Raw genomic sequence first — 22,754 nt, forward strand, 5'->3', positions numbered from 1 at the left:
ATACCTAGGAGATATCAATGTGTGCCACATTTGTAGAAGAAGTGGACATTACAAAAAGGATTGTCTGATTGTTACAAGGAGAGTTGCTCATCCTGCTAAGGATCCTCCTCATGCCTCTCATAAACCTTGCCCTCCCCCCAATCCGATGCTGAGACCATTGGTCCACCCCAGTATAATGTTGAAACCATTGTTGCTCTGATCATTCCTAATCCTCCCACCCAATCCCAGGCCCCCTCCATTTCTGACAGCATTTTAAAGTATAGAAGAGTCCTTGATGAGACTCATGAGGCTTTTGACCCTCCTCATACCTCTCTATTTCATGGTCCAAATAAACCTGAGTCTAATATGAGCCTGAGGTCACAAAATTCTCAGAAATAGTGTTGTATAAAATGAAAAAAGTGGCTCAAGATAGAAAACAACTTCAAGTTGCACTATATTAGAACAAAGGTGGCTCTAATGTATGCACTCCCTTGCCCTCTAATGTGGACATGAATGTGGATAGTGAGGTTGTGGCCACGGGCCCCAACAATGCCATTATGGGGGTCTGAGGTAATGGTGAGGCCTCATCTTTGGGTAAGGTTGACATGAACTTTAGTGGTTGGGAATGTGACCTCAAGAAGGATTATGTTATCAATATAGGTAGGGAGAATGGAACTATTATGTGCCCCATTAAGACCTCCCCTAAAACTTATGATGACTCTTAAGGCCGCCAGTTGGTTGTGGACACCCCCAAGTCCTCACATGGTGACACTGGTGGGGTCAACGACCCCCTCTTGACCCCCCACACTCTAACCTGTAATGATGGGCATCTTGTCGGCGTCGGGATTGGCCCTACTATCCCTGAAGGAGATTTCAATATGAATATGGAGTCCCCAAACTTTGTATTGGGTATAAATAAAAAAGGGGATAACTTCATTGAGGTTAAATCCAATAAAGCTAGGAAAAAGAGATCTCCTAGAACTATTAGAGATGTAACTATTAGAAAAGAATCAATTGGAACAAATTAACTGTCTGAATCTAGAAGAAAGAGAGGTAGACCCAACTCAGTGGTTTCTTTTGATGCTAGCAATCTCACCAATAAAGAAGATTGGCCTAAATGTATTGATGGGTTAAAGCCATCCATGGACACCTCTAAATAAATATTTTTATGATTTTGAATACAGTATCTTGGAACATAAGGGGTTTGGAATCCCTATATAGGAAATATATTGTAAAGAGGTTCCTGAATATGCATAGCAACATTGACTGCCTTATGCTCCAAGAATTGAAATTTGTTGGATTCTCCTTGCAAATTGGTTTGAAATGCATATGGAGATATGCTACTTATTTCTATACTAATCACTCTAAGAACAAAGAGGGAACTACTATCTTACTTAGTCACAAATGGTCCAATTGGGTGATTAAATGGGGGCAGGCAGTCCCCCTATGCTAGGGCTATGTGGGTAATGCTCAAAGTTGAGGATAATATATTTGGAATATGTTCAGTTTATGCTCCTAATGAATATAGAGAGGGTAGATTTATGGAACTGGAATTCTCATTTGGAAGATGTCTCGTGGTTCATTGGGGGGATTTTGGTTGAGAGTGCTCAGGATAAAAGAGGTGGTTCTAGGTTTGAATGGAAAGGACTTGAAAGAATGCATTGGGATAGAATGATTAATAAACTATTGCTTGTTGATCCAATTGTTGGTTGGAAGGATGAATTAGGCTCCATTTTTTTCACATGGTGTAATTACCAACATCGCATCAAGAGAGTATATTGCAAGTTGGACAAATTTTATTACAATAAGGAATTTTTTGAGATACTTAAGGGTGATAAAGGGGATAAATATTCAATTATACCATATACATTATCTGACCACCACCCTATCAAAATCTCCTTGGGTCTCTCTAAATGTGACCTTACTCTGCCACCTAAAGTTGAATCTTTCATTCTAAATACAAGGCTTCTGGAGGATGAGGACCTCAGATGTGCCATGGGATTTATCGGGGTCTTCAATAAGGTCTTTAATGTCTCTCTCTCAAGTTGTGAGAGATGGTACCTAAATATTAAGAGTTGGAAGAACCTGTGCCAAACAGTGGGTAAGAAGAAGGCTAGGGATTATAGGAAATCTGAATTGCACTGGCAAGAGGCTCTATCTAAATCAGAATTTGAACTTCAAGCTAGCCCTAAGGATGAATAGCTCAACCATAACCTGGTCTACACTAAGGACAAGCTGAGAAAGATTCAAAATGTTAAGGTAATGGGGTGGAAAACTAGGGCCAAACTCAAGTGGCTTGATGCACGGGATAAGAGCTCTAAGTTCTTTTTTTAGTTGCTTAAAATGAAGGAGGCCAAAGATAGAATATACAGTATATGGGAGGATAACAAAAGTGTCACAGAGCCTCAAGATATTCTTAACTATTTTGCCTAGTTTTACAAATCTATTTTTATGTCTGAAACTTTGGGAGAAGATCAAGTTAAAGCTAGAGACATAAATAAGAATTTGGTCCCAAGAAAATTGGGGGAGGAGGATTTTTTTCACCTAGGGAAACCTATATCCAAGGAAGAAATAGAATAGGTTATCTCCTCCCTGAGTAATGATAAGTCCATGGGAATAGATGGCTTCCCAATGGAGTTTTATAAGGCAATTGTTGATTGGATTGTTAATGATATGTTAGAACTATATATGGAAGCCATTGATAGAGATACAGTTGGTAGGGATATCAATCAAGGCCTAATTAATCTCATTCCAAAGGAGGGTGATAGAACACTTATCAGGAATTGGCACCCAATTAACCTCCTTAATGTCTCATATAAGAATTTGGCCAAGGTTGTGGCCAAAATATTGGAGGAGATTCTTCCTAAAATCATCAACCCTACCCAAACAAGATTTGTGAAGGAAAGGTACATCTTAGAAAATCTTATCACCTGTTGGAAATCATTGCACTGGGCAAACTCTTCAAGGAAAAATAGTGCTATGCTATTGATTGATTTTGAGAAGGCATATGATAGGATTGAATGGGATTTTATACTACATATGCTTCACAGTTTGGGCTTCCTAGATTCATAATGCAAATTGGTTCAAACTTTACTATGTGATTCTAATGCAAAGATTGAGGTGAATAGCATGAGGTTGGACGATTTCTCACTATCTAGGTCTATCAGACAAGGTTGTCCTCTTGCCCCTTCTATGTATGTTATTGTCACTGATGCTTTGCATTATATGATTAAAAATAATGAACTCACCCCCAAAGTCAAAGGAATATGTCTACCCAATAAGGAAGAGGTCATCAATATTCAGTTCGTTGATGATACTACAAATTTGATGTCCCTAGAAGAGAATAACTTGACTTCTCTATTGGAAAACATCAATATTTTTTCCAAGGCCTCTGGTAGTAAGGTGGCTTTCCATAAATCTTGTTTGCTTGGCTGGAATCACTCCCCCCCAACATGGTTGTGTAGATTCTCAATGAAATGGGGGGGTCCCAATCAAATAGTTAAATACTTGAGTATCCCCTTTTCAGTATCCCCTAATTTAAAAGAAATGTGGGAGTGGATTAGAAAAAAAATTGATAAGTAACTCTCTAAATGGAACAGGAAATTTCTCTCATTGGTTTGTAGGTATCAAGTCTACCAAAAGATACTCTCCCCATATAATATATAATTCTCCTCTACATGGCTCTTCTCCAACTATCAATTTAATCATATTCAGAAGAAAATTAGAAATTTATTATGGTCTGATGGAAAGGGAAATCAGAAACATCATGATGTCAGATGGGAATGGTTTGCTTTAAACAAAGAGATTGGAGGGATGGGGCTGAAAGACCTAAGAACTCAGGGGATTGCCTTGGCCTCCACGTGGATTTGTAGGGCGGTTTGTGGAAATGAACCCTCGAAAGTACTATTAAGGCAGAACATCCTGATGTCAGTCCCTAAAAGGGCTAAGAAGTGGAAAGATCTTCCCTTTTGTGATTTAATTGGAGGTAAGTTTGAAGTCTCCCCCAGTGGCTCGTGATCTTCAAATCCTTATGGAAAGCTAAGGAAATGGTGACTCAATTCATTAGAAACAATGATTGTTTTAAGGATAATAATTGTATCAGTGTCAACAAATCCATCTGGTGGAATTTGTTTCATAGGGATAAGCCTCTTTCCATACTTCAAGGTTTCTCTACTCTAAAATGGTATAACAGTGGTATAAGAACCTTTTCTGATGTGTTCCATAATGGTTCTTTGATCTCTTGGGAATCTCTATCTTGCAAGTTTAGTGTGCCTCCCTCCCAATTCAAAACTTATGCACTTATGAAAGATTCTCTCTCCCCCTTGACCTCCTTGCCTCCTATCTCTCTAACCCCCTCCTGCCCCTCCTCCTTTGGTTGGCTTGATAATACCCCCCTACCATGCATCAAGTTTAAAACTATTTATAATACCCTGATGGATGCTTCCTTTGTTGTTGAACATCTTAATGTTGTGTGGAACTTGGAATGGAGTAAGGTGCAATGGGGAAAAGCTATCAATAGGTGTGTTGGGCCCTCTAAACCCAAAAAGAAGTTATTTACTTGGAGGTTGTTGTTAAATAGGCTCCCCCTAAAAGATTCTAATGGAAATATGACCCTTTTCCAAACCTGTCGCCTTCCTGAATATGTCCAGCATGTTTTCTTTAACTGTTTGTTTGGCTTTAATTTTGAGAGGGTTAATGTAGCACCCATTGATTTTGTTCTAGGCTTCATTAAGGGCTGCAAGAAATCTGCTAACTCCTTTTGGTCTTCTTTTTCTTTGGAAATTTTATGGTTGATGTGGAAGTTTCGAAAGGATGAAGTTTTCAATGGTAGGAGTAGAAATCTTACTGAGTCTCTAAGGAGATTCATTTTGCATGTCTCTTTGCATATTTTGATGGTTATAAAATTTGACAAATGGCTAGATAATGGCACCATTCATGTTCACATCAGAGAAATATCTCATGGGTTCACATGTGAGCGGGGTGATCACCAAAAGACCCAATTCGAGCAGGCCCTAATGAAGTTCACGCACCATCTTGAGGGATGACAGGCTAGAGAGGATTTGATCAGCAAAGAGGAGGAGAAGATATGGGGGAGGGTTTCACACCCTTGCAAGGAGCAGATCCTGGATGATTTGGTGGAATTCTAGATGGAGGGAGACTAAGGCTAGACTACTTGGATTCCACCTGTAGGAGTCAACTCTCATCCTGAGGGTGACATTATTTTCAGCTAACTAGTGGATGCTCTTCTCTTTTTTTGCCATAGTCTTTTGGTTAGCAATGATGTAATACTAGGCCTCTATTGATTATCTTGTTCATGGTTGGTTGTATCTGAGGTATTATCTGACTCTAGACATCCCCGACCTCCTTAGGCTTTGATATGTAACTCTTTGTTTGGACTGCTTTATATTTAATAGAAAAAATATTTTTTGTGAAACCAGTATTGTAGACACCTAAAATTGTCCTATCTAATTAAATAAATATCTTTATTTATTTAATTATTTAAGCCTAATTCTTCTATTGATTAAATAAATCTTTATTTATTTAATTCATTCATTTATCCTCTTCTAGCCTTATTTCTCACTTAAATAAATATTTTTATTTATTTAAATTATCATTTTCCTAAATTAAATAAATACTTTTATTTATTTAATTGATCCCTTCCTCTATTAATTAAATAAAACTTTATTTATTTAATTAATTCATTATCCTTTTATACTCATGACACATGTAATTAATCTCTTAATTCTTACACTACCTACCCTCTCATTATTTTATTATTTTCTTTACCTACCCTCTAATCCTAGCCAACCATTTATCTTTTACACCTCTCAATCTTATCCCTCCATTTCTTATAGTGTCTTCTATATAAGAGGATACTCTCCTTCATTGTCAATCCTAATCATTATATTCAACTACTAGCACTCCCAAGCATTCTAGCATTCAAACTTTCATATGCAATCTAGCTATCAACCACATTTCCGTTCTTTGTTGAGCTCTTGTGTACAAATAAAATCCAAGAGCAAATATATCAAGCAAGATCAATGGAGATAGTAAGAATGGAGATCCAAACCCTATTGGACATGTGATGGTATAATCTTTGTGATTTTGTTGATTTAAATTGTCTTAGGTAATCTTCATATGTTATGGTGGATCTTTGTTGTTGTTAGGATAGGGTTTTGTGGTTGAATTCATTTAGTCTTTCAATGTTGTTGTTTCCATTTTTACCATAAACAAGTATTATTGTTGTTTTGGAATTTAGAAGGGTTTGAAAATTTGTCAAACCAGTTTCTCTACCTGTACGTTGAAGTAAAATATGGCTCATTGTTAGCATAGATCATGATATGCCAAGGGTAACGTGTGTTTATTAGTTCATACCGACACTATGTCTCCCCATAAACCCATTTGATCAAATGTATTTGATCAGTTGTAGGGCGTAACCCCTATCGGTTGGGAGCCTTCTGTATTTATAGAGCTGAAAATGTTGCATGTATGGCCACATGATTGGATGCCCTTACTATCACCTTTTTGTTTGATAAAGCCAAAATCCTTCTAGTTGTTGGGGCAGGAGGTCGGACCTCTAGAGCGGCCCACACACATACAGTTCTTAGTAGAGATACAAAGTTCACCACTGGGAGTTTTCATGGGGACTGATGCTTAGCTACCCTGGAGAAGTGAATTCCGAGGGTGGAGCCAGTGGGGTTAAGCATCTAAGTATCTGCTCTGAATAGAGTAGCCTAGGGCGAAACCCCATGTGGGATCAACAACTATTGTCTTGACCAACCATAACAATTGTGCTTGTCTTCTTTTGAACATTCAAACATTCAAGATCAAACATCAAAACACTGTGTCTTTTATGTCTTCAAGTGTATGCAAAACATTTTTACATCAAACAACACACTTTCTTTTGAGTCATTTTGAGTCTAAACACTTGCAAACATTGAGTCCTCGTCAAAATTGTGTCCTCTTGTCACAAAAAACAGTCAAAAATTCAGATTTGGTCACAGCAACTTTACATAATTGGAAAAATTGTACTTAGTTTCTGGAAATGCATCTGTGCAGTGTTAAACAGCGTCTGTGTCATTTAGCCGCGTTTATGAGGGGCAGAAATGTGTCTGTGTTATTACAAACAACATTACATTTGGAAAATCTGAAAAAAGTGTATGTGCGCTTTTCAACAGCGTCTATGTCATTTAACAGCATCTGTGAAGTATACATGCACGTCTATGTTCAGAATTGGAAAAACTTGCAATCCGGCAAAAACAAGAGCAGTCAGTTTCAGATTTATTGAGCTTCCTAAGTTATCTCTTTAGGTTTACATCTAGAATTCAGCCTATTTATGGGTCTCACAAATTCCATCATTGCTTTACACCTTGCATTACATTCACATCTGTCTAAACTTGAGTCAAAAGGTCACTTGCTTTTCCTCATCATACTTTGTCAACACACTACATACAACAACATTTTGCTAAGTGGTCCCTCATCAAGGTCTATCACCTTTGGGTCTCATTTGTTCTTACTTAGATTCAAGGTCAACTTACCTCATCAAGAGAATATCATCTCTTTCGAAGCCACACCTACTCTACTACATACATACTTGGTCTTACACTTTGGACATTGCAAGTATACCTTAGATTCATTTACATTCCATCCAACTCTTGGTCTTCCATACTCTTTCCATTTTTATCTAGTCTCACACATCTTGGTCAAGACCTAGTTCATGGTTGAAACCCATTCCCAAAAATCTAGGAGAGAAGCTAAAAAGGCTCAAGAGTCCACAAACATGAGTGCCTATGAGTATGACAATGATATCTTCTTCAATACTGATCATACCACATTACCTGACATGGACACTTATAGAAATACTCAAAATATTGAGAACATGGATAATACGAACAACAATGATACGCACAATGACAATACAAACAACTTTTCTGTACATTCAGCAAAAGTGGAAGACTCCATCATGGATCCCCATTTAATAGATTGGTAGAGGAAATCATGAGAAGAGATAGACAATATTTCTTGCAAGTGATGGCACAAGGTGGAGCCAAGATACCTCATGATTTTGACATGTCTCAAATAATGGAAAATTGACCTATCCAAGAAGCTCAACTCAACATGGATCAAAGGAGACCTAATAGTAGAGGTACTAGAGGACCACATTTCATGCCTGAGTCTCCATCATCTTTGTTTCAAAAACCTGAGGTCCCAAATAAACATGGTCAAGCTTATGATACTCATGAAAGAGAATCTCATGAACAACTCCATCTATGCAGACCATTATGGAAGTCTTATGCAGAAAAATACACTCAATCGCATACCAATGCTAAGGACCAACCTCAAAAGCAATTGGATATCTATAGGCATGCTTAAAATTTGGACACAAGGAAACCCTGTGTCAAATTTGGGGGAAACACACTAGAACAAACTCATGACATGCCTATAGAATATGATATACATGGATAAAGCAGATATTCCATTCCTCATTATGACTCTATACCAGGTGGTTTCTATATGTAGCATCATTATAGACCTCCTCCATATGAACATGTTTATGATCAATACCATCCATATATACAACATGCTCCTCCTCCACCCAGTGGCTCAAGCATGGGATATGGTCCAAGAAGTCGATCTCCACCTAAGAATAATTTGGAACGGAAAATTAAGGACTTACAAAAGAAAATGGAGGACATAAATACACCGAAGCCAACTTATACAATGAGATACATATGTCCCTATCCATTTGACAAAAGCATTCCAATGCCTCCTTTTCCTACACAATTCGTGACACCTAAGTTTGATAAGTACAAAGGAAAAGGAGACCCTAAGGCACATATAAGATAATTTTTCACAGCTTGCATTGAGGTAGCAGCAGAAGAAACATACTTGATGAGACTATTCCCACAAAGCTTAGGTGATCAAGCTATGGAATGGTTCTCCCAACGTCTACCTGGAATTAAGTCTTGGGGTGATCTAGCGGAAGCTTTTATCTAACATTTCTCATACAATATAGAGACAGACATATTAATCACCACTTTGTGAAACACCAAGAAAAAGGATGGGGAGTCATTTTCACCATTCTTACAAAGATGGAGGAATTTAGCGAGTAGGTGCTCTTGTCAAATTTCACAAAAACAAATGGTAGAGATGTTCACATAGAATGTCCAGAGAGAAATTGGTTATGATCTAAGGAAAGCTTGCTTGTCCACTTTCAAGGACATCATTGAAAAATGCTTAGCAATAGAGAAGGTCCTAATTGAACAAGGAGTAATTAAGATATTCAAAGAAAACAAAGAGGACTTTAAAGGAAAAGACAAACCAATATTTTGGAACAAAAACAAGAACATAGTAAATGATGGTGTTGTCGATGCTAACACAGTGAGAACTAAAATCATTCTTTTGGGATCAAGTTCTACAAACAACCAAGTGAATACTCAAGAAACTTCAAAACCACAAAGGAAATACACCCCATTGGGAGAACCACTTAAATGAACCGGTATTACTCTTTGATGAGTTACTAACCCATATTTTTGTGATGAGTTATCATCCATCGACACTTTGGCGGTGATTTTGTGTCATGTTACCAAATGTGTCTAGATGCACTAAACCTAGGAACTTGTAATTTAATCCTATTGGACCGACATGAAATTAGACTCCTTTATAAGGACATCATGTCTAGGGTTTTAGATGATGATGAGGGTTTGTATGTGTGATCATAGAAGAGAAGATTAGGTCTGTGTGAAGAGTAAGAGTGTGGAGATATTGAAGACTGAAGTAATGCTGAAATGCATTAACAGTGAGCTATCAAGGATCTAACCAAGCATACTGTGCTAGTATCTAGATCACTCACTTGTTGTTTACTCACATCTTTGACTAGTCTGAAACCCTTAACTGGGTAGGCCTGGAAAAGCCTTTATAAAACCTCTAACAAGGTGGTTCACAACTATGAATTTGAAATCCTCTCACAAGGTAGTCTTTAACAAGACTTATCTCCTAACAGAGATCTAGATTCCTAACAAGATCTGTTCTGGTGAAGAACATTGTATGACCTTAACTGGTCTGGTTTCTATTCTGCAGATAGTTACTTGTAAGTTACTGATCATCATGGTTTTTCCCATTTGGGTTTCCACATCAAAACATCTTGTGTTATGGTGATTGTGCTCTTGTGGGTGAATGCTTTGTTTTCTATTTGGTTTGCATTTATCTTAACCGGTTTATTAGTGAATCTGTTGTACCAGTTATCTGCTAAATTGTTTAAGAGTTTGAGTACAGTATTTTTTGGTATACTAATTCACCCCCCCCCCCTTAGTATTCATCAATTGGTATCAGAGCCAACCTTTCTATAAGTCTAACCACTTGGAAGGAGATATGGGGGAATATAGTGTGAGGGAACTTACTCATCGTCTCACTCAGACTAAGAGAGTCTATGATGAACTCAAAGTCAAGTATAAAGCCTCTCTGGCCAAAAGAAGAGAGCATGCTGAGAAACTAATGGAGCTTACTGAAAATAGTTCTTTTGATGAAGCGGACATGGATGCCCTAGTTGAAAAAGTTGAAAAACTGAATGAATCTAATGCCAACCTGAGAAGGGAACTGGAAGGACTGACTATCAAAATATGTCAAGAGCTTAAGAACTGAAGGAAACCTAGAGATCTAGTAAAAGACAAAGATCATGAGATCTCCAAGCTGAAGCAAGAAATCAGTGCCCTTGCCACTCATCTCCAAAAGAGGAAAGTGGAAAAAAAAGAAATACAAGGTGAACTAAACATGGCTATTTCTAAGAATGCAACCTTAAAGGAATCCAATGCTTCTATTTCCAAACAAGTTACTGAGACAAAGGAGATACTTGCCAAATTCAATCAGAGTACTGCTAAGCTAGAGAAAAAGCTTGAATCAGCAAAATCAGTAAGAATACCACTGGACTTGGTTTCTCTGGGTATGAGGAAGGTGAGAACTCTAGAACAAAATATGTTGCATCAAAGAAGCAACCAACATCCAAGGATAAAGGTAAGCAAAAGTTTAAACCTGCTTGCTTCAATTGTCTCAAGGAAGAACATACTGCTAATGTGTGTAGAAATAAGGCCTACAATAATTTTCCTTATTTTCTAAACAATAAGCCTAGATCCAATAGATTCAATGGAAACTGTTATGCATGCAACAAGTTTGGGCATAGAGCATTTGAATGTAGGTCTATTTTGCACAACACTAGGAGATATCCTCCAAGAACTCAAGGAGTTGTTCCGAAACCCTCTGTGAACCAGAATCCCAACCGGTATAATGCCTATGACCATCGGTCAGGTGGCTATCAAGCAGCAGTTGGTTGGAGAGGAACCTGTTTGATCTGTCATGGTAGCGGTCACACTGCTACAACATGCAGAAGGAAGAATGGTAGTATCAACAATGGACCATGGAGAACACTTGGAATGGTATGCAATCATTGCAACAAACTGAGACACACTGTCAGAACCTGCAAAATGAGAAAGAACCTACCGGATGATATACCAATCACTCCAAAAGGGAAGATTGATGTTGAAACTGTTTAAATGAGAATGAATAAAACATGGAAAAAGAAATTTGAAGAAATATCACAAGATGAACCAGTTTCTGCACCTAGTGTGGAAATCTCTGAACCGGCAAACTGAGCTTTAGAAAAGCTTAGGGGGAGTATATCGGTGAAATATTTGAACCCCCAGTTTATATTGATAAAGACCTTAACTAGTATACATTACATGTCAATTGGAAGAAGATTTTGAAGTGGTAAAAGGAAAAATTAGGGTTTGTACCCTAGCAGTGAAGCATTTATTATGGTAGGTGAAAGATCGTTTAAAAGGGATTTTTGACACCATTTTCACTTATCTATTTTCGAGCGAAGAATTCTCAAGTGCAGAGTGACAAGAGCGATTTGTCTAGCGATTCAAATTGAAATCAAAATCTTGTAGAAGAATCCAGAGATCATTTTCAATCAATCAAGTGAAGAACACCAAGCAGTAGTCCAGCAACCAAAGTGGTGTGTTGTGAGTGACATTGTAAAACCCTAAATTTTGAAGTGTGAAGGTATTTCTTGAAATTTTTTGTCTATCATTTAATCATGGCTTCTGCATCGCACTCCAGTTCTAGTGCACCAGTAGACTCGGCGGATTTTATTCAAAAGAAGATGAAATACAATACCCTATCCCAGATACCCACTGGATTTATAGTTGAGGAAGATATTTCAGGATATATTGATTGCAAATTGGAAGACCTAGGATCCCTAGTGATCCATTCTCAGCTAGGTCTATTATGTGGGGATGACAAGAAAATCAAACTGGAATATAGCATCCTAGAGAGGAAGAAACTACACAATGCTTATTTTCTTGAAGATTTCACTGAAGATCACATCCGCATCATCCTGAGCAGTGTACATGGTGACAAAATGTATCTCGAGAGGTTGCATGATATTACACCGAAAGCAATTCATGCCATCACCGGTTTCTGTAACATTTGAGAGGTGCCAGCTCTAAGGAAGGTCATTAAAATTGAAATGACAAAACCCACCGGTTCTCTGAGCGACCAACGGGGAATGACTTTCAACACCATCAAAGATGATTTGGTTAAGTATGCTTGCATGGTGATTGGCTACCGGGTGTTTTATGCCAGCAAAATAAACTTTGTCCCTCATGCTACGGTGAATGTCGCCTACAGAATGATTAAGGAATATGCTTCTTTTGATTTGTGTACCTATTTGCAAAAGCAACTGCTATTGAACCTAAAATCCATCAAACAGCATAATGCTCTAAGGTTCAGGTTTGGACAACTTTTGGTTGGCCTATTTTTCTACTTTCAAGGCTATTTTCCAGGAGTAGGCAATATTCAATGGTCTGCTGACCAACCTGTCACTAAGCGAATCAGGGAAAGTCTCCAAGTGGTGGGAACTAGATATCCTGAGGTTCTAAATAAATATTTTGATGAATTCATGCAGAAAATGAGCCAGAGGATGAGGATTTTTGGAGATATTGTAAAGAAATATGAAGATGACATCTTCTTTATCATAAAGGTAGATGAATGCATAATGGAAGTGGTAGAGCCAAGAAAGGAAGCAGTAGAACCTATGGGGTATGAAGTGATGTATGACATGTTGGATGGGTATGTCTCTACCCTGATTGCCTCACCTCTAGATGCTAAGAAAAATTGAACCGGCACCTACTTGGAGAGAGCAACACTGACTAAAGATCCTACACTAAAAAAGGGCAAGACAGTGCCATCGGTATCGACACCGGTTACCTCAGAAAGTCCAAAAGTGACCAAGCGGTCACCTACCAAGAAGAAACCGAAAGTTGCTCCTGCTAAAGTATTTGAAAGGAAGCGGAAGACCAAAAACAACTCACCAGAGTCAGAGGATACTGAACCGGAAGTACAGCCTAAGAAGACTAGGCAAACAAGCAATAAAGAAAAATCTACCAGTAATCCACCTGCAACGTCAGCACTGGTAAATATAGACATCTCTTCTTATAAGCCTTTGGCACATTGTCAAAGAACTATTAAGAATATTAAAAAGAAATTACTTGATGATTTTAAGGAGTATTTTGATGATTTAACTGATAGTGAGAAAGAAGAAGTAGAGTGGGAAATCATTAATTATTTATGTGTTTATGATCGGTCGCCATCTAAAATTAGATCGGTGACACTTGATTCTTTATAAATTCTTTAGACAATAAATGGTGCATTGCCATTGAGAAGGAACAGTACATAAGGGAGAAAGTCTTTGCACAATACTTTCCCGACACCTCTAATTCTGAATTGTTTGAGATATTTGACAAGAATAAAGGTCTCTTCTTCATGAGAAGGAGAAAACTCAAGTTGCTTGAAGGTAGAACTTCTGAAGTGGAGAAGGACACCCACTTACATGCTAAAGTTGTTGTGAAGATGCACCAAGTGTCTGAGGCCAATATGAAGGCTGAACAAGAACCTAACCTATCCTCAACCAAACTAGATGAGGTATTTGATGGTGAAGGAGAAAAAGTTACAGAACAGGTTGACACTATTTATGTGGATGCATTGGATGTTGAGGATGTCACTCTGGACATAGGGAAGAAGAAACAAGACAAGGAAAATGTTGATAAAGAGAAAGCAAAGAAAGAGGAAGAGAAAAAGAAAGAGGAAGACAAGAGGAAACAAGATGAAGAGAAGAGAAAAGAAGAGGATAAAAATAAAGAAGAGGAGAAGAGAAAAGAAGAGGAGAAAAAGAAAGAAGGGGAGAAAAAGAAAGAAGAGGAGAAAAAGAAAGAAAAGGAGAACAAGAAAGAAGAGGAGAAAAAGGAGGAAGAAAAGAAAAAGCTGGAAGAAGATAAGAAGAGGGAAGAATTGAGGAAGAAACAAGAAGAGGAATAAAAGAAGAAAGAAGAAGAAAAGAAAAGAGCAGTAGAGGAGAAGGAAGTAGAGAAATCCAAACAAGCAGAGACTCCCAAGGCAACCGGTGGTCAAACCAAACCGGTTGACATCGCTAGTCCTATTGATCTCCAATCTGTAGATGAATTCGAGCTGCTTCAAAGCATAAAGCTTGCATAGGAAAGATTGGAAGCATTGAGGAGGAAGAAGGAACAAGATGTCATTCAAACTATGGTTGACACCCTTACCAGTTTGATTCCCGGTACTAACCTCCCCAGTATCAATTCCTCTCTGTCTAAACTTAAACTTTTGTGTACCATTGTAGAAGACCAGGTACAATGCCTAGAAGAAGTTGCTGAAGAAAATGCCAATAAGAAGCATGATAAGGCACTCAACACTGCCTTAGTTAAGAAATGTAATGAGCTTCGGTCACAACTTCTAAAACTGCAGAAGGATATAAGTGTTGCTATGGATGAGAGCAAACTATTGTTGAGTAAATTCAGCCAACCCCATCTATTTTGCGATGATGTGCTCACACAAAAAGATAAACTCCAATCGGAGTTGTAGACATACATAAGTAACTTGAAAATGCCCTATGATTCATTTGCTACATATGGGAAAATGGTTCATCGTTATCAGCTTCAGACTGCAAGGATAGAACTACAAAGCAGTAAGCAGTCAAGAGATTTGCAGGAGCTCAAACTGGTCTTATTACCCAAATTGCAAATTCTCCAGAAGTGCTTTCTCAATCTAGAAGCCTTAACAAAAACTCAAGAGATGAGTACCATTGATGCCATGGAAGAACAAGTATCTCAAACGCAGACTGAAAGTGAGGCTGCTACCTCATTACTTGAGTCATGGGCATTGGCCATGAAAAATTTTATGCAGGATTTTAAATCTGTTTTTGATAAGTTTCATTCCTTATTGTCATAAACATTTACTCAATTTTTAATGATAATGAGAAATAGGGGTTATTCTGCATTACTTTGTCATTGTTGGCAAAGGGGGAGTAGTATTTAAAATTTTGGTGAATGTTATGTATACTTTCATGTTACCTCTTTAAGGGAGTAGTATACATTGTAATTTCTGCAAAAGGGATAGTGTATATGCTTAGGGGGAGTAATTTTGTTTATGGCATATTTTTGTTGTAAAAACACTTAGATATCAAAATTTTCCTAAGTGTTACCATCAATGCCAAAGGGGGATATTGTTGGGATTTTGATGATGTTGTGATTGTCATTGATGGACACACACTTGCTTTGTGAACACTATCTTAATGTATGAGTTATGCTCAACCGGTAATTATTCCAGTCAGTATTATGTATTATAGTCTTTAGACTATCGGTGTTTTGCAGAAGATGTTTATCGATCACAAATTGACTGAAGAACTCAAGCAGTATGAAGACCTCAAGCGGTTCGAGGATCTCAAGCGGTATGAAGGAACAAAGCGGTAGTTAACATTTTTTCAGTCTTCATTTTTGACAACCGGTAATCGGTAAATTGTATGAACCAGTATTACTCTGTGATGAGTTACCAACCGATATTTCTATGATGAGTTATCATCCACCGACACTTTGACAGTTATTTTGTGTCATGTTACCAAATGTGTCTAGATGCACTGAACCTAGTAACTTGTAATTTAATCCTATTGGACCGACATGAAATCAAACTCCTTTATAAGGACATCATGTCTAGGGTTTTAGATGATGATGAGGGTTTGTATGTGCGATCATAGAATAGAAGATTAGGTCTGTGTGAAGGGTAAGAGTGTGAAGATATTGAAGACTGAAGTAATGTAGAAATGCATTAATAGTGAGCTATCAAGGATCTAACCAAGCATACTTTGCTAGTATCTAGATCAATCACTTGTTGTTTACTCACATCTTTGACAAGTCTGAAACCCTTAACCGGGTAGGCCTAGCAAAGCCTTTTTAAATCCTCTAACAAGGTGGTTCACAACTGTGAATCTGAAATCCTCTCACAAGGTAGTCTTTAACAAGACCTATCTCCTAACAGAGATCTAGGTTCCTAACAGGATCTGTTTTGGTGAAGAACATTATATGACCTTAACCGGGCTGACCTTAACCGGTCTGGTTTCTACATTACTTGTGAGTTTCTCCTCACTGTGGTTTTTCCCATTTGGGTTTCCATGTCAAAACATCTTGTGTTATGGTGATTATGCTCTTGTGGGTGAATGCTTTGTTTGCTATTTGGTTCGCATTTATCTTAACAAGTTTATTAGTGAATCTGTTGTACCAGTTATCTACTAAATTGTTTAAGAGTTTGAGTACAGTATTTTTTGGTATACTAATTCACCCCCCCTCTTAGTATTCATCAGAGGTAAGGTCACCCTGCAAGGTGCTCCAGCTAAAACCACCATTTCCTCATCAGCCAAACCTGAGTATGACCTAGTATAAGAGTTAGGGAAGACGCTTGGGCTTATCTCCATCCTTGAGCTTTTACGCATATCCCCCACACATAAAGCCATTCTTGATAAAACTTTCAGAGACACTACTTTGCCCACTGATCTGAACGTGGACCAGTTTTAAGCCATGGTGGGATACCTTTCCGTTCCACATTCTCTTACATTCACAGAAGCTGGCGATGCCTCCATGAACCAACCACATAATGCACCTTTACACATCGAATCCTTCCTACACAAAAATCGAATAAAATGAGTCCTAATAGATGGAGGAGCTAGTTTCAATATACGTACTTTGAACATAATAATATAATTGGGATATTCAGATAAAGTTGTGAATGCTACAAACAAAATTACCATCAAGGCATATGATGATGAAGAGAGTGCATCCAAAGGCACAGTCACCTTACCTCTCAAGGTTGGGCCAGTTACAAAGGATGTGGTTTGTCAAGTCCTAGACCTCAATCTCACATACAACATATTGCTAGTACATTCATGGATTCATGAGATGAGAGCAGTCCCATCTACATACCATCAATGCATTAAGTTTCCTCATAATAAAGTTGAAGTAATAGTTAATGGTGATCCTAATCTATTTAAATACTACAATAATTTGAGGCCAAAAGCTGAGACAATAATTCCAATTAATAGAGAAGCTATCCCATCTTCTACATACATTGACCCTGAATCATTAAAACCTTCAACATCAAAGCAAGGTGAGCTTAAAGGGAAATATTAGGACAAAGGCATGGGTGAATGCACTTTGAATCAAACCATGTGCTTGCCGCAAGTTATGAGCTCACCAAAAGAATATGGATGACTACATCCTTCTAAATGGGTATCTATCATTACACTAAAATGGGATCCTACTATTTTCCAAAAGTGGGGTGAAATGGAAGAAGAAGACTTATACAATATGCTTTACAAAGACCCTGAAGATGATACACAAGATCACATCAATATACCATGTGAAAAATATGGCAAAGGATTCAAAATCCTACAAAAGTTTGGGTACGATGGTAAAAGTCATCTTGGCTTAATAAAAGAAGATATCACTCAACCTTTGAAACCAAAATTGACATTTAAAAATCAGCACTCGAAAGGGCTTGGTTTCATCTCTTCCAGGATAAACACTCACAAATCAGAAGAAGCATTGCAAATCATGATTTCCAATGATCAACAAGAGAGTCACTATTCCATTGACTCTAATGAATGGGAATGGGGTTCAGACAAATCCTCCAGTGACTATGAACTCACCAAGAAATTTTGAGAATGAGGTGAACCCACAGAAGAAGAGGAATTTCATAGAAAAATCAAAGTTGGTCAAGAAACAACCCCTGAGGATCCCACACAGTCTTTGTCTTTAGGTTTTAGATCGAAATCACGAAGAAAGAGAACACCCGTTCTAGAATGTTCTTTTAATGATGACAATTGGGAATTGTTCACGATCGATACAGATGAGGAGTGCCAACGATGACTTTGATAGCTACCTTGACATACCTGAATATAACTATATCTGCACCCTAACACCCTCTAACTTCAAAAACATTGAGGGCCTTCCCCTTGTTCACCACCAACTTATTGATTAAGACCATGAAGGACCTTTACAATTCGACACATTCCAAAATGATGAAGCCTTTATCGACTATCTAGGAATATGAGATGATCTTCTGCTTGGGGACCATAATGCGGGATATACTATAGAACTCAACAGCGTGGCATATTTTGGCGAGGGTCTTGGGCCTTCTAGTCGCAAAAATGTAAAAATAAAAACAAATCATGGGTTTTATGGTGAAAACCACATTGTGGCACTGTGTGACCCCAAAAAAGTAAAAAGAAAGGATGTATTTGAGGGTGAAAACCTCTCTAAGGTGCCCAAAAATGGAAGGCTCGACATTCTCTCGATATCATATGAAGAAAAATCATTTATGTTAGTAGAGGAGACCATCAAAACAAACATTGGTACAAAAGAGATTCCACATAACATATTCCTAGCACAATCTCTGATAGAGAGAGAAATACCAAAGTTCATAAGTTTCTTCACCAAGAGACAAATCAGTTTTTCATGGTCATATGCCGATATGCCTGGACTGGATCCAGATTTAGTAATGCGTCATTTGACAGTTAAACTGGGGGCAAAACTAGTAAAACAAAAATTAAGAAAGATGCATCCACAAGTGCCATTATTAGTCAAGGCAGAACTTAAAAAATTATTGGATGTCAAATTCATACACCCATTTGATTATCCTGAATGGATCTCCAACTTAGTACCAGTCAGTAAGCTAGATTGCAGCATCAGAATATGCACAAATTTAAGAGACATCAACAAAGCTTGTCCTAAGGATGACTTTCCATTGTTAAACATTGACCTAATCATAGATCTCACAGCAGATCATGCGATGTTATCTTTGATGGATGGATTCTCTTACTACAATCAAATAAAAATCACATCCGAAGATCAGCACAAAATAGCATTTACTTGTCCCTGGGGAACTTTCTGCTAGAATGTCGTGCCCTTCAGGCTAAAGAATGCAGGCGCTACATACCAACGATCCATGACTACTATTTTTCATAATCTCGTGTATGTAACTATAGAAGATTATGTTGATGACCTCTTGGGAAAGTCAATAGACAGAGATACATATTTGGACATCCTTTCAATCATTTTTGATCGGTTGGAAAAATAAAATGTAAGACTCAACCCCAAGAAATGTGTCTTTGGAGTAACCTCCAGGAAGCTCCTGGGATTCATTGTTTCAAAAAGAGGAATCGAAGCCGATCCAGCAAAAGTCAAAGCGATCCTAGAAATGCCACCACCAAGAAATATCAGTCAACTTTTGATCTTTACAAGGAAGACTCCAGTCCATACGATGATTCATAGCACAACTTGCAAATAAATGTCATCCTTTTCAACACTTGCTACACAAAAACATCAAATTCAAATGGGATGATAACTGTCAACAGGATTTTCAGATACTCAAAGATTATCTTCTAAATCCACCAGTCTTGATGCCACCAGTCCCAGCACAACCCCTGTTACTCTACATATCAGCTACATCAACAGCACTAGGGGCATTCCTAGTGCAACAAGATGTTGAGGGCAAAGAAAAGGCATTATATTACATTAGTCATACTTTGGTTGGTTATGAGCTAAACTACACACTAATTGAGTGTGTGTGTCTCACTGTGGTTTTTGCTTTGCAGAAATTACAACATTAAATGCTAACTCATAAAACTAAGTTGGCTGTAAGGATCGACCCATTGAAGTACCTTCTCAATAAGGTGATGCTTACTAGCAGACTAGCCAAATGGGTGATGCTCTTGAGTGAATTCGACATTGAATATGTGGATAGAAAAGCAATAAAGGGATAAGCTATTGCAGATCAGTTAGCAGATGCACCCATGATAGATTATGCTCCTCTAATTTTAGAATTTCCAGATGAATCCATCTTGACGATATCACACACAAAGCCTTGGTAACTATACTTTGACGACTCACACACGCAGCATGGTGCAAGAGTAGGCATCCTCTTTATCACACGTCAAGGGGATTCCATTCCAAAATCATATCGATTATCATTTCCTTGCACTAATAACATAGCAGAATATGAGGCATTAACAACTGGACTACGGATTGCAGTTCAGTGGAAGATCCAAGAACTTCATGTTTTTGTGGACTCTCAACTAGTAATTCATCAAGCAACCGATGACTACCAAACAAAGGATGAAAAATTAATGCCTTACAAAAAAATGGTAGATGACTTCAAGCAACATTTCATGAAGTAAATTTTTGAGCAGATACCAAGAGAGCATAATCAAGCCACAGATGCCATGGCTATTATTGCTTCATTGATCGATCTACCGCAGAATGAAACCCGCTATGAGTTCTTGGTGGATAACCTTTTGGTTCCCTTGTATGAGATCACTCCTACTAAGATGATATGTGTCGTTGGTCCTGATTCCTAGCTATACAGTTCCATTTTCACATACCTTCGTAACAACACCCTTCCTCCTGACTTATCCAACAACCAACGTCGTACTTTCATTTGCCAATCTTCCCGATACATCACTTTAGGTGATATCCTATACCGTCGAGGTCTAGATGGCACTCTTCTTATATGTTTAGAAAGGAACAAAGCTCAAATTGCGTTACGTGAATTTCATGAAGGAATGTATGGTCCACATTCTAGTAGTCCTACCTTAGTCAAGAAACTCATCAGGACTGGATATTACTAGCCCAATATGGAAAAAGACTCATATCATTTTGTCAAGAAATGTAAGCAATGTCAAATTCATGGAGACCTTATTCATGCACCATCACAAGAACTTCAACCGATTGCGACTCCTTGGCCCTTTTGTCAGTGGGGACTCGATCTCATAGGCAAGATTCACCCTCCTACTTCTAATGGCCACAAATTCATTATCACTGCCATAGAGTATTTCACAAAATGGATCGAAGTCGTTCCTCTTACACAAGTCACTAGAAAACAGATTGCTACATTCATTCTTAACTATATCATTTGTTGGTACGGTATTCCTCTTTCCATTATCACTGATAACGGACGTCCTTTCAAAAACCAAGATGTTCATGAACTTTGTGATCGCTTCCATATTACTCATTGTTTCTCCACTCCATATTACCCTGAAGGTAATGGTCAAGTTGAGGCATCTAATAAAACCATTCTTAAAATCCTCAAAAAGATAGTCGATGACACTGGCCAAAATTGGCATATCCAACTCAATCTCGCACTTTGGGCTTATCGTACAAGTGTTCGCACACCTACAGAAGCCACACCTTATTCACTTGTCTATGGAACTGAAGCTATCTTTCCTATTGAGGTTGAGCTACCATCTTTATGAGTCTCTTTGCAAAACATTATCAGTGATGGAGACTATGGGGTCTCTCGCTTACAAGAACTAGAACTATTGAATCAACGAAGACAAACTAATTTTAATCATCTCAAGGCTTATCAGAAATGAATGAGTCGCAGTTACAATCACAAGGTAAAGCCTCGCACATTTGAGGTAGGTGACTTAGTTCTCAAGGAAAATCCAAAAAATCAGCAAGACAAAGAGAAGGGCAAGTTCGAACCAAATTGGCGTGGTCCTTACATCATCACAGCAGTCGATGGATCTGGTGCATATCAACTCTCAACTATAGAGGGAGAACCTTTGGAGGATCCTATCAATAGTATGCACCTTCGCAGGTTTTACACATAGCTCTTCAGCATATCCTAATTCAAAAATACAAAAAAATCAAAAAAATATCAAAAAATCAGAAAATAAAAAATTGTTACTTGGTGAAAACCTGACAAACAGGCCTTTTGACACAAAAAAAAAAATCAAAAAAAAAAAAGAAATAAATTCGTCCAATAGTGAAAACCACTTCGGTGGCACCCTAGGCAAGTACCATGGTGAAAACTAGGTCACCGGCATCGTGTGTAGAGGTATTGCTCCTCCCTCCTTTAGGATTCAATCTCATCCTTTCACTTTGCACACACTCACAACCTTTCCATCCATAATAAATCAGCTCCTATCTGTGGCTAAGGCAAATCCTATGTCTAGTGATGGGTGTGGAACTAAGAGCATCACATGTTTTGAGGAGTATAGTTTCTTCCAATTTTCTCTAGTCTATCCACGCACAATCCACAATAAAGCAACACTTGCATCGCCAATCCATAATAAAGTTTCATCTTCTCCACAATAAAGTCAGTTTCATGGATTCAGTCAGTTTCAGATGAGGCACAAGAAGCAACAGGCTTCAACAAATCAAATCTTTCAATAGACTCATACAACATTATGGTTCAGTGCTATCTATCCTTTTGTGAACAAAAATATTGTGAGCACAATCAAATAGACTTATACAAGTGACAAAAGACACTAAACTTGAGGACTACAATGGATGTTGGTGTCAAGTCTTGGTTTTCTTTTCGATTTTATCTTTTTGGTGACATGTCTTTTAGCTTTTTCGGGATGTCTCTGACTA

This window comes from Cryptomeria japonica, chromosome 9, assembly GCF_030272615.1.
Source record: "Cryptomeria japonica chromosome 9, Sugi_1.0, whole genome shotgun sequence".
NCBI lineage: Eukaryota > Viridiplantae > Streptophyta > Pinopsida > Cupressales > Cupressaceae > Cryptomeria > Cryptomeria japonica.